The 16,469-nt window shown below is 38.7% G+C and overlaps 1 protein-coding gene across 1 annotated transcript in view; it reads left to right on the top strand.

The window, feature by feature from the left end:
- The first annotated feature begins 1,276 nt into the window (after window positions 1-1,276).
- Window positions 1,277-16,469, top strand: part of zfhx4 (zinc finger homeobox 4) — a 109,956-nt gene continuing 94,763 nt past the window's right edge. Inside the window, exon 1 of the mRNA XM_086151378.1 lies at window positions 1,277-1,362. The gene's annotated coding sequence lies outside the window, so the exon portion shown is untranslated. The remainder of the gene's footprint in view (window positions 1,363-16,469) is intronic.

The raw sequence follows: 16,469 nt of genomic DNA, 5'->3' as shown, positions 1-16,469 counted from the left end.
AACATACTGCGTAAAGGCAATTGCATTGGGAATGCACAATTGAGTGCGCTGTTTTGATATGCAATTGATGGATTTTCTGCACACTTGTATAATAGTATGTATATACTGGGAGATTGGAGTTTGTTTGTCGCTAGAATTAATTAAGCAATAACTATGCAACCCACTCAGACAAACAAAAAGAGGAGTCACTGTTAATTATTCAGAGAAAGTTAATTTTTTCCGAATATAATTAAAGGCATTTAACCATCGGGGACAGAATGAGATCAAAGATTTATATTTGATGTCATGCAGATAGCATTTTTAAATTAGCAAACCCTCTAAACTTTATAATTATCTTTGGTGTGAGAACTGAGGCAGTGAGTTCTTTTGTGTTAATTCTGGGACTGAAATAGTCTCTGAAGAATTAGATGAAAATTAATTAGAAATAACTGAAGATAGACATGCAGATTGCATTACCAATGCAAATAAATCTTAGTAGATTCCTTTTATTCACCTAATATTATTTTTATTCAAATAGATTAACTTAACCTGACATTTTAAAGCTTTGGTAGCATTTATTATGATAGTGTCTGAATTCATCTTGATTTCATCATATATTCCTTGACAGCATTTTCTCTTTAGATTATGTACATTTTATTTAGATTTCTTTCGCTGTGTGTGTGTGTGTGTGTGTGTGCACGCGCGTGTGTGTGTGTGTGTGTCTGTGAGTATGAGTGTTGTGTGTGTGTGTAAAAAAGAGTGAGAGTGAGAAGAGGGAGATAGAAAAAGAGAAAGAATGAGAGAGGTAGAGAGAGAAAGAGAGAAAGAGAGAGAGAGAGAGAGAGAGAGAGCAAGAGTGTACGAGAGGGAGACAGAAAATTTTGCACAGAGTATCCGCAGCCCCGCAGAAAAATAGAATTGTTTCCTCCATATTAGGAATCAAAGCCTGGTGTTATTGTGTCCACCATTTTGACTGCAGCCGCCAGACCTTGAGGAGGCAGGTGCACCAGGATGACTGTGTAGGTGTCAGTACCTTTTATTTATTTATTTTTGTCCTGCATGCATTTGTCATCTTTCTCCCTCTGAATATATTTCTGTTTTGTTGTCTGTGGCACTAATATTAATACACATATATTTCCTATATTTCCATGTGATGAATATTGGTGAGCTTGTCCATGTGTGCGGGTGGTGACCAAGCATGTGTGCCTGCAGGTTTTTGTGCTTTGTACATTTATATTCACAGGGAACTGTTGACCTCACCCCCACCCCACATAACCAACCTGTGTGTTTCCTAAAGGACCCTTGAACTTGACTGTGGAGGGAGAGAGGTGACGGGATTGGAGCTGAGGCTTAAAACCAGCCACTCCAACAAGCGGGGGGGTGGTGAGTGTTGGGTTGGAAGGCTTGTGGCTGTGACGGGTGGGTTGCCTTAAGGGAGATATTCAAGTGGGAGTGTCTCCTGGGTAAATGTGTGTTTATGTTCAAAGTCCTTCCTTCATTCATTAGCTATATTGATATATCAGACACCCACCTTCGTTAAACAGCGCAATTAACATTTGCATATCTGTTGATAAGATAAAAGCAAGAGGTTTTTATTATTAAAAAGTGATGTCCCGCAAAAAGCTCATAAACAAGATATTATGTTAAGGGAAAGGTTGTAGTATATAGTTTAAACCAAAGTTTGATCATGCGCTGCAAAAAAATGAGACAATTCTAAAATATATTGATAATTATGGATAATGTATCAATGTTAGAAAGCAAAAATATAAACTAACTACCACTGACCATAAGTCATTTAAAATTGGGTAAACTGACGCGGGTTTGTGAGATAAATAATCACAAATATATCTTATTGAGATTTTCCTACGCATAAAAATTCAGTCGTAAATAAAAGAAGTTGCACAAGAGGAGAAGAGAAGTTGAAAGTTCGGTATGATAATGGAAAGAGAAAAAGGGAAGAAAGGGAAATGAGGTATGAAGGAAAAAGGTTTGGAAGGACGTTCAGGAAAGAAAGAGAACAGGAGGCAGGGTTGAGAACAGGTTGGTGCAAGAAGAAGAAGAAAGTTCTTTACTGTCACAGTCAGTTATACATAGAGCACAACGTCGCCGAAATTTGACCACTACATTTAACCCATCATGGAAGAATCATGAACAGAAGGCAGCTAAGGAACAGCGTCAGGGGAGCAGCAGTTGGTGGTTCAGTGTTTGGCTCAACAGCACTTCGAAAGGCTAGGAATCGAACCAGATTGCGAGGACGACCACTCGAACCCCTGAGCCGCTCCGCCCCGGAAGCACGGGGGTGCAAGTATGGGGTGCAGGAGGTCAGGGAGCATGCTTTTAAGTGAGGAAAATGAGTGTGTGTTTGTTGTTGTTATTATCTTTGTGTGTGTGTGTCTTCCTAATTGTGAGTGGAAGGTGAGGGGTGAGATGTAGGCACGCTGCTTGTAAGAAAACTGCAGATAGAGATGGACAGTGATAGACAGCACTGTGTGTGTGTTTTTGTGTGTGTGTGAAACCGAGCTTATGCATGTGTGCGCACTTGCCCTACGTATGCGTGCGCCTACGAGTGTGTGTTTTAATAGCCACAGTCAGAGAGCCTCTGTCAGATGGTCAGCTAATTGGCCATCTTACAAGTACAGAGGAGGTTGCTCGCAAATTGGCAAAAAGGGCAACTGGCTTCAATCTGATACCAAACTCCTTTCTGTCACGATGCTGTCCATTAAACAACAGCTTAAGTCAAGGAAATGGAACAAAAATAAAGAAAAACAGAATACAAAACAGAGGGAAAATAGTGGTGTAATTGTACTTTGGAGACTCACTCGGCCCGTGTGTAACAAGACAGCATGGATCATGCCAGATTTAGCGTAAATAAAATTTTTGAGGAAAGTTGCCAACTTATTGGGCTCTTGTGTTTTTATATTTGTGTGTGCGTTTCCCTTTTACAGGCGCCTCATGTATTTTAATCCATGTAAAGTCCCAACTGGGTTCCAATTAGGAACAGGTTTCCTAACGCCCTGAGGGGAAACTGATAATTATGCTGTTGACTGTGGTTGTGACTTGTGAGTGAGGATTTGTGTATTTTGGCGTGTGGTTTCCAGGGGCCCTTACACAGTGCATGATATTCTTTTTTATCTCCTTGTAATGTTTACAATGCTGACATTGTTGCTGTATCAAATGATTCTTCATAATTAGACATGATAAAGAGATTCAAAGCCTCATATCTGAGTTGTTTAGCATGAGTATGGTGCTCACACACGCAGACACACACACATATCACATATCACATTCTATACTGAATATAAGCTTCAAGCTTGAATATAATTGAATATAGATCTCTTGAAACATTTTGGGGGGGAAAGGGGCTTTGTCGGGTCTGCCGAGCACATGTTTAAGCACTTGAGTTAGTTTTTTTTATATATTTCGTGGGAGCATATTCCTTTTCATGTTTCTGAAATAACCATGACCATTAATTGGTCTTAAATATATGTGTCATCGAGAACAGAAATAGAGTTTAGTTTGGTCACCCATAAATGGGCATCTTTTCCTTGATTTTCGGCTTGGAATTGCTGTTTTGAATTGACTGCTACCATGTCCTAATGCTCTTCAACCCCCCCCCCTCTCCTGGAAAGGGAGACTGACAGTGATATAGTAGAAAGCAAACCTCCCGCATCTAAACTGAAATGTTAAAAAATGCCCCCTTCGATAAAGCAGATTGCCAGACAGTAGAATCCAGAGGAATGAATGCATTGTTTTGCAAGGCTGAACAGACAAGAAAGGTCTTGTCTTTTGTTTTTGTATTTTTTTTGTTCCACTGCTTGGTTTTTGCAAAGAGAATAGCTTGGCATAACTGAAGAAAGTGGCCCTGTATTTATTTTCAGCACTTAAGTGTTTTGAGGATGCGCGGGCCCCCTTCACTGTGTATTCATGAAGCCTTATTGTGGTTTCCAATATTTCCATATCATGTATCCTCACAAAGAAGAACTGAATATGAGATATTTACTGCGCTTTTCAGTTTGTACAGATGGACATGCAAGGCTATGCACATATCGCCAAAAAGTGTTGCTGACTTATTCATAACAGCCAAGATTCTGGGAGGAGGTTGAAACCTACCTCCAATTTATAAATATAAGATAATTTTCACACTTTCCTCTGACAATTTTTACATAGAAATTAAGGGATTGGTGGACTGAGAGGGACACAAGGATTCTTTTGAGATTGCAAAACAGTATAATTGTTTTGCTATCCAGCCGGGTGTTATACTACACATAATATATGGTTATTTCATACAGCCCCCAGACTGCCAAGATGTTTTCAATTTGGCACGGCCTGCTATCATGATATCACAGACAGAGAGAGAGAGAGAAAGAGAGAGAGAGAGAGAGAAATAGAGAGAGAGAGAGAAAGCTTCCAGTCTTGGATGGCCAGAGCAGCGAGAGGGCGATCATTTTGCCAAATTCAAAGAGCCCCCCTTCTCTCTCTCTCTCTCTCTCTCTCTCTCTCTCTCTCTCTCTCTTTCTGGGACGAATAATTCCACAGTTGCTGAGGCACTGAAAAAGCAATCTGCGGAATACCCCAGGGTCATGTCTGTGGCCGGATGATTTGTGTGAAATGTCATACATTAAATATAAGTTTAACATTCAGCCCAGTACACTGTAAAACTGGCCTGTCGTTGCCACAGTCCACCATTTCCCTCTGTGCAGGGAGGGTTCGGGTTCAGGAAAGCGGTCACAAAGGAGTTGAACGTACAAATACAGAAACACACACACACACACACACACACACACACACACACACCATCCCCTGTGTCTGCCCAATCTTAGAGGGAGACGGAGAAAGGCGGCGCAGACCACGGGGAGTTGTGAGGCCATTCGATCCACAGCTGCATTTAATTTACGAATGGGAGTGGACAAACTTTTTTTTTCCTGAAAAATATCTGTCTTCATATATGTATACATATGTGTGTGGGTGTGTGGGTGTGTGGGTGTGTGCGTATGTGTGTGTGTACACACACATAGGGGTATACACACAGATAGATAGATATATGGATATACACATATATATATTTATTTATATTTTTCTTTCTTTTTCATCTTTTATTTTTCCACTGGAGTCTTTGGTCCTGACAGGCATTGACAAAAAAAAGGAGAGAAGAGAAAGATGGACAGTGAGAGTGATAGTTTGTCTAGAGGCAGGTGTTGAATTCGCATCCAGGCTGAGATGAGAAAGTAAGAGAGGAGGTAAGGAAGGGAAAAGGGGTTGTAACTAATTCATAAACTTTCAGAAAAATATCAGCCACTGTGAGGCAAGGAGAGAAGAGAGGCAAGACAGAGAAAGAGGAAAAAGGTGTCTCCAAGGACTTGAGTGAAACAGTCATCCCAAAGAGAGAGGAGAGACTCTGTCCATCTTAGCAGATGAGAAAGAAATGACAGAAGGAGCAAAGGATGTCATCCAACAGATGGACAACTGATGAGTTTTCACCCTTTTCTCTTTGTCTATTTTTCCCTCATGGCTTGTTTGTTTGCAATTGCTCTGAGCCTCTGGAAAGTTTCTGTCAGACTTACTGCAATAAATTCATGTGTTTGATATTTAAAGGGGAAACTAATACTTCCAAAAAGAGAAAATCATTGCAGGTGCCCAACTTAAATGATGATGAATGTGAATGGGGGACGTTTTAAGAGCAGACACTACAAAATACTCCACCGTTTCTGATTTCCCTGTCAGAGCCATGAGGATATTGTAATTACTTGTTTGTACTGTTCATGGGTTTTGTTTTGTTTTGTTTTGTTTTGTTTTGTTTTGTTTTGTTTTGTTTTGTTTTGTTTTGTTTTGTTTTGTTTTGTTTTGTTTTGTTTTGTTTTGTTTTGTATAATTTCATATCATTTCATATCGTTTCGCTAATAAGCTTATCTCTTTGGCATACTTGAATATTTTGGAAAATCCACGTGTCTTTCCTGCAAATGTGGCTTATTATTGTGAAAGCACTTAGCACTAGATTTATCAATTTCACCTTGAAGCTGTTGTACTCACCGGTACATTTGTAAGCAAGTCAGGACTCTTTGAAGACAAACACGGTATCGTACAATCTGTAGCCCCACCCCGTCCACCCTCACCCTCCTTTCCCACCCTTCTCCTCCCTTTCCACTCCCTACTTCAAAGCTAGAAACTGTGGGATGAAGGTTCCGAATGAAATGGAAAACAAATTGTTCATTTGTTTCTGGGAGGAGACCAGACACTTGAGCAAATTTCCTTCACTTTCTGTCTTTGCATGCGCTGCATTGAAGTTATGGTTCGATGGGGCACTGGAGAGCCAAAATAGTGTTTTAAAATCTACACCTCATAATCAAATGTATGAATGAGAGCAACAGTGGTTCCTCTTCATAATTATACTGATGTAATAGTTGCATAAAAATCAAAATGATTTACCACATGATTCTTATAAGCAGTGTTTTGATAGTAATGAGAAAGAATGAAATGAAATTGTTTCAAGGAAAAAAAGATTAAACATAATATTTTGGGTTATGTTTGAGAATTCTTCCCTGAAAACATAAAACAGAAGGAGATAGATGAATTATTCAGTGTCAGAGTAATTATTTTAATGTTCATTATTAGAATTAAAAACAAACAAGCAAAAAAAAAAGCAAAGAAGTGCAACCACACGTAGTCAACAAATATTTGTGCTGAAGGCATAGTTTATTGTACTTACTTAGACATGCATGTCGGGGAAAATGGCGGTTTAATTCATTTTAATATCAAAGGGCATCCTTGTCTTTGTCAAATAGGGCATGAGAGTAAAATACATTCCTCACGTTAAAGACAACACAGTGTACTCGGATAACATGCAAACACTTCATTTTATTCTCAGAGGTGATCTTTAATGTCGACTGAACATGGAATTCAGACAATCTCAATTTTAGATTGTCTGAATTTGATGTTTGGCGGGCTCTTAGATTCTAAAAGACAAAGAAGAACTGCTGTGCACTTTAAGCCACCAATGCAGCAATTCATCTTGTCTGGGTTTGATTGATAAATTGAAGGACAATGTGGGCCAACAAATTGCAACTGCCACCTCTCAGTGTTCCAAGCCTCCACTCACCGGTGCGGGGTACCTTGGGAATTAGCACCTGTTTCTTTTTTCTTTTTCTTTTTTTTTTTTTTTTGCATTTCAACCTGGGACGGAGTACCCGAGTCACAATTATACTGCAAGATGAGAAGTGTATACCATATACAGCGTCCAGTATGTCTTGGTACACACAGCACTGTATTTTGCTATATTGCTGAGAGTCCTTAACATATGGGTATGTCACACTAATCTATGAATGTTGTGAACCTCAAACCTATGATAGGCAGAAATGGGTTGACAGGTGAAGCCCGGACCGTGGCTCCTTGGCCATTATCCACAGGCAGGCAAATCAAGCCAGCAAATCAGGAACAATGGAGCCCTCAAATAGAAGAGAGGGGATCAAAGCAGCACTAACTGGCCATTGCAATCCAATTGAAATGTTCACTTTGCATCTCTCCGAAGGTAATGGATGTGAAGAGTGGGAGGTGAAAAGAAAAGGGCTGCCCGCTCAAATTTGACGCAAAATTATGGAAGGCAAAAACAGAAGAAAAAAAAAGCTGAAAAAATCCACGTGACAGGCCTGGCCTTCACAAGTCATCTACTGTAGAAGCTTCATAATGTCCCTTGGTTATTCTGACTTTAAATTTGCCAGGACCCATTTTTTCACTCCATTTTTCTTCTTCCTTTGAACCTTCTGATGGTAACATTATGATGATATATGAGATGGTATACTATGGCCCTTGTGTATGTGAGGTAGGACTGAAGCAGACTGCTATCTCTTAAAGTGTCCTCTGTCGCTCCCATTCCCTTGATGTTGCTCTATCCATCTCTCCCTCTTCCTCTCTTTGTCTATCCATTACTTTCCATCTTTCCATCTCCATTTGAATGTGTTGATCACCTGGGGAGATGCTGCATTAATGCTGACGCCCAGTAAAAAGCAGAATCTCCTCTTTATTTATCTGCACTAAAATTCCTTCCAATCTTTCCAGCACATTTCACTCAATCACGCAACTCAGGCCATTCCATTAGCCACACAGGGGCGTTTTACCCCATTGAGCACAACACGCCCTGCACTTCTATGAATATAGATTCCCCTAAATTATGTATAATGGGAGTGCTCAGATTTTAGCATTTTTACTAAGAGGGTTTGAGGGTGTATGAGTTGTTTCTGCCGCTTTTTAAGAGCATCTTGAAATTCACAGTGTGTGTGAAAGTTTGCAGTGGTGTGTTTGATTGTAAATGGGGTATTGTGGCTATGTTTCATCACCAATAAATAAATGTTCGGTGGATGTACAGTTCAGAGTTTAGATCGTTATGATCAGATCCTTACACCCTCTAACAAATCTTGCATTTATAAACAACGGTCTATAATGCAGTTGTTATGCACAACATAGTGACTTGACGTTATTGTCAGCACCATACATCAGTATCCAAGCTCGATGTATTTTGTAAGTAATTGTGAGTTCTTGATCTGGGGTGTAAGACTTTTATGTGCTGTTGTGCTGAACGTTTTCTTGAGCGAGTGTGGGCAGTGGGACTAATTGGATGGCAACTAATTTCCATTCACATGTTGGCAGTTGGTGGCCATGTTGCTCAGCAGGAGGGAGAGACACAGTCCAGCATTATCAACAAACAGACCAGCAATTCTTTAATCAGAACAAAATCAACATCTCCCTCACTGACTCCAAGCTGCTGCCTACATCAAAAAGGGCTTCAAATGTCTTTCCCTTTTCTTCAGTGATTATGTTTAGCGTTGGGGCTGATACATTCCCGCTTATTCATTTATTTCATTTTTATGTTTGGCATCGAGATACACTCATCACAGCACCAAAAATAGAGGGATAAAGTTAGCCATATCTTAATTTGGCTTGTGATTTTAATGCTCATTATATATTATTTACAGACCAGTGTAAGGGTCATAACATGTGAATGTAGTTAGGATCTGAACTTTTCCACAAAGTCTGAGAAAACATGTGTAGGAAAATGTCATTCAACTGCTTTAGGTCACAATATGCAAAACTGTCAAATCAGTTCTTACATATTCACTGAATATGTGATTCCCAACCTTGATTTCATGAGGTTCTGTCATTTTTTTGGTGTAGATAAAAAATTATTTCAAAGTGATTGATCTCTTTGGTGTTTTAAAACAGTAAGCATAAATTAACAGGCGCTGCTTTTTAATTAATCTGTAGTTTGTTAGTTTGTTGCATCAGCAAAGAAAACCTATTCCAGTCATTCTCTTTGATTGTCAACCTAGCGTGTCAGTTTTAGTTTTTCTGTCAAAATGAGATGACAGAGCTGAATAGAAAAACATAGTCTTTATAACTTCTTGATGTTTGTTTTCCCAATGAGCTACTCTCTCCATGGAACCTTTGTATGTCTAACCTTTGGTATGAGCTTTAGCACAGCATCTTTGACAATTGCACCATCACTGTGAGCAATAAAATCCGTCACTTTAGAGTGATTATTTAAGTTGAACTGAAATATAATGTTTTGGGTTTTTTTAACTACAGTAAATAGTTTCACTAAAACTATTCCTTCGTGTTCTCTTCTTGAGAGTAAAAATTTAGAAACCAAAAGGGAGAAGTGTACTTTTAAATTGTTTGGTTTTATGATTGGGCACTATAGTTTTGCTGTCATTCAAATATCATTCTGAAATTTGCCCACGTAAGTGGAGACCAGATTGCAATGTTGTTTCTGCAAACCACAGATACATATAATCTCAAAATTTGTGAGGACCTGGCGTGTCATTTATGACTGACAACATTGCTGATACAAACGAAATTCACTAGTAATACAGCTTGGAGACGTTAAATTCACTCCTGGAAAATATTGTTGTTTCATGACTTGTCAATGGTGTGGTGGATGTCGGTTTGAGCAAATAAAAAAACGATACGCGCAATGCTTCTTGGAACCACACAACACTCCCAAAACAAACCTCATCACAATACCACCTTTGCTCTTGTCAGAGAAGTTGATAGGAAACGTACATTTTGTTCCGAAAAGCCGTGATTATTATTCATATCTGTGGTTTTACAGATATGCCAGCATTTGATTCTGGCAGTGAGGCTGGGAGGCCATCTTGGTTCAGCAAATCAAAACTTACTTTAACTAGCAACATAGCTCTCTGGCACAGCCTGGGCAAATGGTAACAGTAACAGCAGTTGGCAACACCACTCTATGAAAAACAGCCCACAAGAGTTTTTCAAGAGTTTAAAAATATAATTGACAATCATGACCCCATCTTCCTCCGTATCTCTAATGCTTGAGTGACCAAACAGATATTTATGTTGGAAAGCCTTTTAGCTGCTATGATTGTGGAACATTTCTTTGTTTTTATCAGTCCCATTGCTAGTGGCTTATTGTATAATTGAAGATGGAACAAAAATTATTCTTATTTGCGGCTACTCTGATCACATTATGGAAATACAGCTAAAGACAAGGGTTGATGCCTCGTGTTTTCAGTGAGATCAAAATTCTGGGCTGGTTCTCAGGCTCCAATTTTGACAGCGTCTTAGGTAGGTGTGAAAACAATCTGTACAAAGCACTGACATCCTTACCTCTGCCATCTGTATGCCCCCCCCCCCCTCCCCATGACACAATGCCACTGCAGCTGTGGCTCATTTGTCCAAAGACACTGATACCCACAGCAGCATATTTCACCATGACAGCTCAAACAACATTTTCTTGTTAATGTAGTCAAAGATTTATTTGTCATTCTGAAAACTTCAACTTAATCACCATTCACTAATGGTCCTAGGACAAGATACCCCCACCTCCCATTACTCCATTTTCTGATCCACAGATATCAGGCCACTGTTGTAGCATTTACAGAATAACCACTTCCTCAATAGAAGACAAGTTTAAAAGGCCATTACAATCATTGCACCTCTGGTGACCTCAGGGCCCTCAATCACCTGGCTGAAGGTTGTCCGTTGTGCTCTCGGTGAGTGCCAGAGTCCCCGTTGTTGTGTCTCCTGCTTGTTTCCAGCAGTCATATTGCTAGTGGTTTCTCCGGGCAATTAAGCAAATCAAGTGCAGGAGAGGTGTTGAGATTGTTGGCAAACATTTTCTGTTTGCGTTTATTCAAGTTTCTCTTTTGAATGTTTTACTGAGACAATTGTCTTTACTCAGTTCAATCTAAATTTAAGTCTTTGTCTTTACAAATAAGTTTCTTGATGAGGTAACTTTACGGAAGTGTCTCAGAAAATTAGAATATTGTGATAATGTTCTTTATCTTCTGTAATGCCATTAAAAAAACAAAAAAATACTTTTTCATGATATTCTAATATTTTGAGATAGGATTTTTGAGTTTTCTTAAGATGTAAGCCATAATCAGCAATTTTAAAATAATAAAAGGCTTGCAATATTTCAGTTGATTTGTAATGAATCCGGGATGTATGACATTTTTGTTTTTGTAATTGCATTACAGAAGATAAAGAACTTTATCACAATATTCTAATTTTCTGAGACAGTCCTGTACATCTCCAATGACTCACACCTGTGATTTATTGGTAAGTAAAATTATCTAACTTCAGAAACTCACTAAAATCACAGTAAATTAGATTTTTAATTAATTTATTCAGGATTTTAGACTCAAATTTCAATATCAGGTATACGTGTACAGTATTGCACGTGTATACATTCCCATCCAGATGTTTTAAAAAATGGAGTGCCTAAGATTTTCTTAAACGGACATTTTGATTTAAACAACCACGCATGAGCGAGACAGTGTGTTTAAAACCCTACAAATAAAGTTAAACACTAAACTGTAGCACATTCCAGTTTCTCGTGATGTTTACAAAAACATGAATAATACGACAGGTAAAGCCAATTTATTCAGTGACTTCAATATATTCACACTTCACATGGGTGATTTAAACATGTCATTAAGAAAATGTGAAAAATTGCATGTATTGGGCATTTTCATTCAACTCCATTGTCATAAATGAAGTCATGATTAAGCAATGAATTAGATTTAGTGCCCATCCGTCCTCACCAACTGGAGAGATGAATCAGAGGTGGACCTCATGGAGTTTGGCAGCACCAGCAATGCTCACTTTGCTGTTGAGGCTGACTACAGCCTAATACTTAATAATATATGCTATAATATCACATGACTATGCATTTTATTAGCCTGCGGCAAAGCTTGGCAGGGGCCAGTAGAATGCAAAGGCCAATTGGTTGAAGGTTTCCAGGGCCTTCTACATGTTTCATGAATATTGGACCCATGACACCCATTGAAATGATACAGCTGGAATTCAAACATCACTTCAAATCCCTTTTTTCGAAATTAGTCTTGATGATGATGCAGGAGCAGCAGCCATAAGCGGAAGACTGGAGGCTTCCAGAGACGTTTTTTTTTGGTGGAGCTGAGTCTCTGATGCCTGCTGTCCATGTTGTTAGAACGTAATGGACATGTCAGCCCTGAGGGAAAATCGTTTGCTGCTTGGATCCCCGTGCTCTTTGGTCCGACACACACACACTTACAACAAGAACATGCAGAAATATTAAAACAAACTCATGGCTAATGAATGTATGTGCTTTGTAAGTGAATTTATAGTGCACTCTTGTGTCTAATTATATAATGTGCTGTCTACACAGCACTCTTGAATACTTTGTTGTTTCCAGTATCTAAATTGTTCTAGCACACATGAAATTCCATAAAGAATCTCACAATATGTGTTGGTCACACTTTAGAAATTGTTATATGATGGAAATATATAGCTGTGTTTCAGATGGATTGCTTTCATAAAAGCCGATGCTGTATTGAGGTGGCCAAATATAGTAAATGTTCCAGTAACTGTAGGATGCCTCAGTACACACATATTTACACCCACACCCACTTACCCACACATTCAAATAAACATACGACAAACACTTTCACATACACAGATGCACACGCACTAGCACTTGCTATCGATCTACAGCTTAGCTCATGCCAGCAGGTAGTCCAATATAGCGGTTATTCTGAGGAATTGCTTTCAGAAGCTCCATCCCCTCTCACACAAGCACACACACACACACACACACACACACACACACACACACACACACACACACACACACACACACACAAACACATACACAAACACACACTGTCCATGATTGTTTCCAGTGTAAATCTACACTACTTTTGCACAACCAACTTTTAAGACACCATCACCTCCCCTACACAGATCAAGAGTTGAGACTGTCGATACCACACACACACACACACACACACACAAACAAACACACACACACATGCACGCATTCTCACACACACACACTCACACACACATACACACACACTCAAAATCTTTCTCAGGCTGATATGTGAACCATGTTTAATACTGTGAAGGTTGAATACTGTTGCATAGTTATAACAAAATCCTTTATACTCTGTGTCTTCTCATCCCACCATGTCTGTCCCTTCCTCCTCCAAATATTGCTCTTTCTGCTTTTTTGTCATAGTCATGCTTTTTGAATTCTCTTTACAGCCGATAACACAGTTTGGAGTGTAAAGGATAAGGGATTAAAGCATTGCGTCTGAGTATGTTTGAATGGCTTGCCTGGCCTTGCTTGTTCAGGATGTGTGCGTGTGTGTGTGTGTGTGTGTGTGTGTGTGTGTGTGTGTGTGTGTGTGTGTGTGTGTGTGTGTGTGTGTGTGTGTGTATGTGTGTGTGTGTGTGTGCGTGTGTGCGTATGTTTGCAAATGGTCCAGCTCCATCACTGTGTTCTGTTTTGGATCTAATTTGAAAACTAGAGCTGCAAACTGCCAAGGTTCATGCAGTGTTTCTTGAGACATAAATGAAAATATCCAGAAACACAAGACGGAGTATTAATGTTTTATAGAAAATTTACAAGACACTCTGCATGTAATCCATATTTACCCTATATTCTAAGCTTGTTAGACAGCTGTCACTTGCTCATCACTGAAATGAACGTGATAGACAGGACTCCATCTCATTATTTAAAGTAATAAGTTATGAATAAACATGGTGTAAAAAACATCTTGAAATGTAGCACCAGGAAAAACACTATGCAAAGGTGAAAAATTTCTATGCCAACAATATATTCTAAGACATTATATAATTGACGAGAAGGTCGGGATTTGTATGACATGATTTAACTGTTAATTATATGATTCATTTGAAACTCACAACAATCAGTTTGCTGTCAATCCATTCTAATAAATGAGCATTCCTTTTACATTATGATGGTTATTATAAGATTTATGGCTGGGGAATATATGTATAAGGCATCCCCCAATTATTTATGGTTAGGTAGGTGACCTATTCCATATTCACACAAAAGTGACGGCAATGATACCCACACCTTTCTAGAAGTGCTCGGAGCCGCTGCCCTAAAAAGGCAAACCTTTCACACAAAACATGAAGGCTGCATCTCTTCATTTCAAGGCCTGGTCTTATTTAGGAATAAGTCTCAAAAATGTAAACAAAAAAATCTATGTAGACAGGGGCTATAACGCAAGAAAAAAAAAGTCAAGAGACATGCGTGAATTGCAAGACCCGAATACGGGAAAAGCTTGTGATTGATGCAAATTTTTGTGGGAGCCAGACTATGGAATTCCAACTACGGTGTCAATCACTTGGTCAAAAAATACAAAGGCTCGCATTGAGGAAAAAGACGCTCTAAAACAGTCAATATTTTATTGAGAAGTTGCAGCGCTTGTGAAATAACCCATTTAACTATCGTGATTTGATTTGTTTAGTCCAATGACATTTGAAAGTCTGGAGTAGTCGCACACCAGACTGCACCAGATGTTGTGGGTGGAAGTCTCTAATGTTCTTGCTCTCCAGACTTGGAAGGCTGAACATGGAAGTCTCACCATTTTTTGCGTCATGTGACACTAAGCAGGTTTTCACAAAACGAATAGTGCTGTACTAAAGATCTCAGATTACAAGCTACTCCAACAGCATAAAATTATATCAAGTCAAAGTAGCAGAAGTTGCACCTCCTGCTACCTCATTTTAAATCATTCTTAACATTAAATAGAAGCCACTTCTCAAGCAATGTTTTTTCATTATGAAAATATTATAATAAGTAATGGACATATGTTTTCAGGCAAACTCGCATAAATGTTATCCCCTGAAATGTGTGATGAAAAATGCATTTTGGAACCTGCATTAAAGGATGAACTATTGTTACCTGGCTTCATCTTTCTCACCCTCACTTGACTGGTTGGGCCTGAAACTAACTGGTGGGAGTTGGCACAACCTTAAAGCTCCCTTGAAAAATATGACCTGACCTCATCCCATGAGTATCTGTATGCTTATGAGATATTCTGCGATGATGGAGATTCTAGTCTTGCTGAGAATTGTAATATATATATTTTGTAACGTTTGGCACACAATTTTGTGAAGGCTTTGCAATTTTCCGCAAATTATTTTGCTTCACATTTTTTATGACATCGCAAGAAATGTTCCACCACAATGCATTGCAGTTGGAAGGACGCAAGTTTCAATGCACGTTTAATAAAATGTTTCACATATGAATAATGGCTTATATTAGATGATTAGCCCGTTCAAAGATTGGCAGTCCAACACAGAAAGAAGGTTATGTATATGATTGTGTTTATTGAACTAAGACAAATTCAAACAGACAAATTTTCTATTGTTTATGTATATATTTTTGTATATAACTGTATTCGGTGTGTGTGTTTGTGTGTGTGTGTGTGTATGCAAACCGTCTTTGATATAAATCAAATGTGAGAGTACAGATACAAGGAGAAGTTGCCATGGGGACATCAACTGCATGATTTTTCCGAGGTAACAGAAATTTCAGGTAAACCTCTTACAGCTGCCATTCTTGCAAAAAACCCTCAGCATTTGTTTACAATGAATTTTATTTTAATATGTCTATGTTAGTGAAGCAATTGAAATTGTATGAAATAAAACAAAGATAAAACAATGTTTTCAAAAATTACAATACATTAACACCCAGCACTGACTGCCATTCAACATCTGCATTGTTTAACCTGAGATTTTTACGCGCTTACAAAAAGAAATCATGGTTCCAGCTCCTAATGAATCTAAATTACTTTCCATTGGCATTCTGTCCACAGAGCAGGCACGTCATTTTTAACACGTCATGGTACGACCATGTAATGTGCGTGTTAAAAGTTATTCGTTGATACTTCATTTATTTCTTTTTGATTTGGTTGGACATTTTCGTGGACAGTTAAACACCTTCTCCAACTCTTTGTGTTACACTGGGTTCTCTATCCTCTGAACGAATCAATTAAATGCCGTTGCTCACAATGTCAGAGAACAAAAACATAACCCCCTTGGCAGAGGTAATAAGTAAGAAGAACACAGAGTTCAGTTTGTAAAAACCGATGTTTGTTACGAAGGAATGTTTCTCATTAAAGTCAATCAACCAGTAGACAACAAAAGATCCTTTCACTGAAGAATATGATGTGAAA

This window comes from Fistularia commersonii, chromosome 8 (assembly GCF_037954325.1).
Source record: "Fistularia commersonii isolate RoL2024-O1a breed Wild chromosome 8, RoL_Fcom_v1.0, whole genome shotgun sequence".
Taxonomy (NCBI): Eukaryota; Metazoa; Chordata; class Actinopteri; order Syngnathiformes; family Fistulariidae; genus Fistularia; species Fistularia commersonii.
The sequence above is the reverse complement of the archived record's forward strand: the minus strand, read 5'-3'. Positions and strand labels throughout refer to the sequence as shown.